Source organism: Adiantum capillus-veneris, chromosome 1 (assembly GCF_014529385.1).
Source record: "Adiantum capillus-veneris isolate H3 chromosome 1, ASM1452938v2, whole genome shotgun sequence".
Classification (NCBI taxonomy): Eukaryota; Viridiplantae; Streptophyta; class Polypodiopsida; order Polypodiales; family Pteridaceae; genus Adiantum; species Adiantum capillus-veneris.
In genome coordinates, this window is record NC_140931.1 from 50,810,492 (window position 1) to 50,815,710 (window position 5,219).

Below are 5,219 nucleotides of genomic sequence, written 5' to 3' on the forward strand. Positions count from 1 at the left end.
GGGATCCAAAATGGGGGCCATGTGCAAAAGAGTTATGTGCAACAATGGGCTTAAAAGACCCTAAGGTTCAGCCCATTAAGACTTCCAAAATGCTAAGGTTCCAAAATTCAAAGGTTGTGTCCAAAGGTCAAACATTAGGGAAATTCGATGCTTTGTGTGTGCCCCAAAAGTCTTCATCCATCCCTACATAGGAGGGGGCGAGCCGTCCAAGTAGGGGATGAGAGAGAAGATCACACACACACACACACACACACACACACACACACACACACACACACACACACACACACAAGCTCCCTTTACACAAAGGGAATGAGGGACACATGTCAGCTCCCTAGCCTAGATGCCCACAAGGTGTACTCAAATCCTATTGGATGGCCTTGGAGGTGGACCAATGAGAAGTAGGCTAGAACAAATCTAGCTTAATTAATTTAAAAACACTTAATAAAAGAAACAATGGGAATTAAGCTCTCTAGAAGACAATTGGATAGTCTCCCAAGGGGTCCAATGAGCATTCAACAGCCCAATGGCTTGCAAAGGAGGCAAAGGGGTCCAATGAGAGTTTACTTGGATTAAATAATTACCTAAAGCTCTCACAAAAGGGGAAAGGGGGACACATGTCAGAAGGCTTATCACTTGTGATGCTTAATTGTCATTGGCTAAGCCTAGGGAGGTCCAATAGGATGCTAGCATGAGTAATTAGCAAGGGGGTCAACCAAGAGAGAGAGGGGGCTGATTTTTGCAAGGCATTATCACACACACACTCACACAATCTCATGTGTGAAGCAAATAAGACTCTATCTCTCTCTCTCTCTCTCTCTCTCTCTCTCTCTCTCTCTCAAGCTTTAATGGAAAGCTTATCACCTACTCCAATCTTGTGAGAAGGGAGGCCTACATCAACAACTCTTGGATTTGTGATGCAAATCCAACCAAGAGCCAAGCTTCAATGCATTCTCATCTCCTCTACCATGCTAATTACTAAGCTAAGCTATGCTAATATGAGTGATTATGTGAGGAGATGTACATCTTTCTCGTAAGATTACTCCTTCTTCCTCTCAATCTACTCTCATAGCCCGCTAGCTCTCACCATCTTCGAAGGTGTGTGAGGTCTTGGGTCTGAGACCATGAGGGAATTGATGTTGTGTTTGATAAGTGTTTTGCTTGGTGCATGAAGTTTCCATCTTCATTGCACTAGCTAGTATTGAAGGAACACAAAGAATTGTATTGGTAAATGTCTCTCTTGATGGGAGAAACCATAATACAAAGTCTTTTGGAGGGGGGACCGGCTCCATGTAAATCCGGTCCTCAACTGTTGTCAATAGCTTAATTTCTCTCTCTTTTGAAGTATTGTTCATGCTATCTAACAAGGTGTTGTGCTTTTTGTTGCTCTCTCCACCCAAGCACTCTTGTTATTCGCATTAGGAATCTATTCTAATGAAATGCTCACGATGTTCATGCTATTTTCCGCTACACACAAGTTACTAGGTCATTAAATGCTACATTGGTATTAGAGCACAAGGTTTCTCTTTTCTTTCTCAAGAAGGGAGGTCCTCAAGCTAGCTATAAATGGTTGGTATTATTAATTGCATGTGAGTAAGTAGAATAGGGATTTTTCAGCCTTGCAATGCGCCTGCCTTCATGCAGTTGACGGGGCATCACCGTTGAGAGCTATGGTCTTAATAGTGGAGTCCTACGGGGCTTGCCTACAACTTAACCACTATTGATCTATTAGAAGCTTGACAGGAGCCGGTGCTGTTTTGGTGTTGAATGACCCTCTCTTCTAGTCCTTGCAATTAATGGTATTCAAGCCACGGATACAGTAGCTTGAGTGATTTTTCTAAAGGGGTTAAGAGGAGTAGCAACTAGGGCTTGAAGTGCCAAAGTACACCAAAAAAGTTTACACCTAAAAGTTGTTAGATTGGCTGACAATAGTAAAGGGAGTGAAATTAATGTTGATAACTTTGATTTTGTTAATGAGCAGGCTACTAATGATGCCCCGATGCTTGTTAACTATCTTGTTTCTAGGCTTCAACAAGCCATGGGCAATCCATTCCTCTAAAGTGAAGTGTAACGGCGGCTCTGTGCTCATGGGGTTCTGCAAGCTCCCCACCGTGACGACGGAACACCTAGGAAGCCTCCTGGTGAGACTTCTAAAAGAGGCCTCTCTCCGATTTGGGAAGAAGAAGAGGATCCATATGAAGGGCTCAAGAATTTACTTCTTGATGATGTATCTCCTTCCCAAAGGAGAACTCAAGAGCCTTCACCGAAGGAATGAGAAAGGAGTGAGTCTCCCGCCACCTCGATGGAGATGGCTCTACGAAGACGGCGGGGTAAACGCTCTCCATCCCCTCCAAAACGGAGAAGACCATCACACACTTCTCCACACCATAATTCAAAGAGGGATGACAAAAAGCAAGAGAAGAAAAAGGCGAGAAAGAGGACACCCTCTTCTCCATCTTCTTCATCCTCTTCCTCTTATGAAAGTGTTGGTGAAGACAACGAAGATCAAGGCAAGAAAAAGGGGAGAAAGAGGTCACCCTCTTCTCCATCTTCCTCAAATTCTTCACCTTCTGAAGAAAGTGATGGTGCAACCTTTGAACCATCAAAAAGAAGAGTCCATAGGAAATCCTATGCCGCATGGAAGAGGTCGTCCAAGCTCAAGAAGTTCAAGGAGGGAGGAAAGAGCATCTCTTGAGTCCTTACCTACGATGGCACCTTTGGTGCTACAGAAAAAGTCTTGGCCTTTATCCAACAATTTGATGAGGCGTTCGGAGATGAGGGCTTCACGGAGTCCTCTAAGCTACACCATGTAGCTATGCACACTTCAAAAGTCTGCCAGGCAATGGTGGTCTAGCCTACGGGCCAACGGTGAAGCTCCACAAACATGGAAAGCTTTAAGAGCTTCCATTATGAAGCAATTTTTGTCCACCGATGCCAAAGACAAAGTACTCACCGAATGGCAAATCTTGAAGCTCTCTCCCTATGAATCCATCCACAAATATGTAGACAAGTTTTGGCACCTACAACTCCAAGCCACTGTCTTCAAAAAGTTGGATTTTGGAGAGAAAAAGCAACAATTTTGTGCGGGCTTAACCGAAGAAATGGCGGAGTATGTCAACTCCCAAAGGCCATGCACCATATCGGCGGTAATACACCATACTATGGTGGCCTCTCGAATCAATTTCCAAACAGGGGCTAAGAGGAATTCTAAGACCTCGGAAAACAAGTGTTCCAATGAGCCTAAGGGGAAGGACAATGTCCAAAAGTCTCCTAAGGCCAATTCCAACAAAGCTAAAGAGAAGGGAGTTTACAAAGGCAAAAAAAAACTCTCCCTTGAAGAGCTTGAGCGTTATTGTAAGGATAACCAGTGTTTCAAGTGCGGCAAACAAGGGCATGCGTACCGCGCTTGTCCCCAAAAGAACACTCGCCATGAGCCTCCTAGAGCTACCTTGGTTGAAATCCAAGAGGAGGAAACTCACCACAAAGGGTCTCCTCTATGCCATGCTTGGGGAAAGGTAAGAGAACACGATGCTTTTATTCTCTTTGACCCTTGTTCTACTCACAATTTTATATCTATAGAGTTGGCCACCAAGCTAGGCATACAAACCTATGAGATGGGAGATGTCCTACCCACAGAGGGTGATTTCAAGGGGCAAGAAGCTTCAGTTACTCCCTTAATTGGGAAATTGAGGCTCCATGTCCAAAGCTATGTGGACAAAGAGGACTTCTTTATCTCTCCTCTCAAGCATGAGGATGTAATCCTAGGGGCACCATGGTTTGATCGCCTAGCTGTCAATGTTAAATTTCCCGAAAGGAGAATCTACTTTAGGCTCAAGGGAAAAGATATGTACATAGATGCTAAGCAAATGGGTAACACCATACCCAGTGTACAAAAGCAACCTTTCAATAAGTCAATAAAGAGCTCTATTTTTGTGTACATGATTTTTGTTAAAGATTTTCAAAATGAACCTAATGCTTTAGCAAAAGAAAATAAAAGCAACCACAAAGAATTAGAGTTATCCAATTTTCTCAAGGGTTTCAAGATGTATTTATTAACAACATCCCTTGTGAAGTACCTCCTAAACGAGGCAATGATGACCATGCAATTGAACTTCTTCTAGGAAGTTCACCACATAACAAACCTCCTTATAGAGTTTCTCAAGCTCAACAAGAGGAGATTATTCGGCAAGTGCATGAGTTAGTTGAGAAGGGCAGGGTTAGGCCTAGCTCATCTCCGTTTTGCTCACCTGTGTTACTAGTGCAAAAGAAAGACGGCACATATCGTATGTGTGTCAACTACAGAGCACTAAATAGGATCACTATCAAGAATAGGTTTCCCGTTCCACGGGTAGAAGACCTATTTGATAAGCTACAAGGATCGATCTACTTCAGTAGGATTGACCTAAAAAGTGGCTATCATCAAATAAGGATAGTTGATCAAGGCATTGTAAAAACCACATTTTGCACTACGTTTGGTCTTTATGAATATATTGTCATACCTTTTGGCTTGACCAATGCACGAACCACATTCAAGCGCTTGATGGAGAAGCTATTCAGGCCTCAATGAACCTTCACTGGAGTATTCTTTGATGATATTATCATCTACTCTAATTCATTAGACGAACACAAGAAACACCTTTAGGTAATATTTCAAGTTCTAAGAGAGAATAAACTTTATGTTAATAAAAAGAAAAGTGATTTTTTCTTGCAAGAGATTTAGTATTTAGGTCACATTATCTCTCAAGATGGCATCCAAATGGATCCATCAAAGTTAGAGGTAATAAAAGGATGGTCTAAACCAAGGAATCTTCATGAACTAAGAAGCTTTATAGGTATGGGTGCATACTATAGACGCTTCATAGAAAAGTTCTCACAAATTGGGGACCATTACATGACCTAACAAAGAAAAGCGTTAGGTATACATGGTCTGCTAAGGAGAACAATGCTTTCGAAAAGCTTAAAGAAAAGCATATCTCTCAACGTGTGCTTACACTACCGGATCTCTCAAAGCCATTTGAGGTCCAATGTGACGCTTGTGGTGATTGCCTTGGAGCTGTTTTGCTCCAAGAAGGGCACACCATAGGCTATGAAAGTCAAAGGCTCGACCCTGTTGAGCAAGCCCTAGGAATATATGAAAAGGAACTCCTCACAGTTCTACATGCCTTAGACTCATGGAAGCACTATTTATGGGGGATTCCTTTCATTCTGCGAACGGATCA

General features: G+C 42.7%; 1 pseudogene; it reads left to right on the forward strand.

Moving 5' to 3' along the window:
- The first annotated feature begins 2,038 nt into the window (after positions 1-2,038).
- On the forward strand, positions 2,039-2,695 carry LOC147464717 (uncharacterized; annotated as a pseudogene).
- The last annotated feature ends 2,524 nt before the right edge of the window (positions 2,696-5,219 follow it).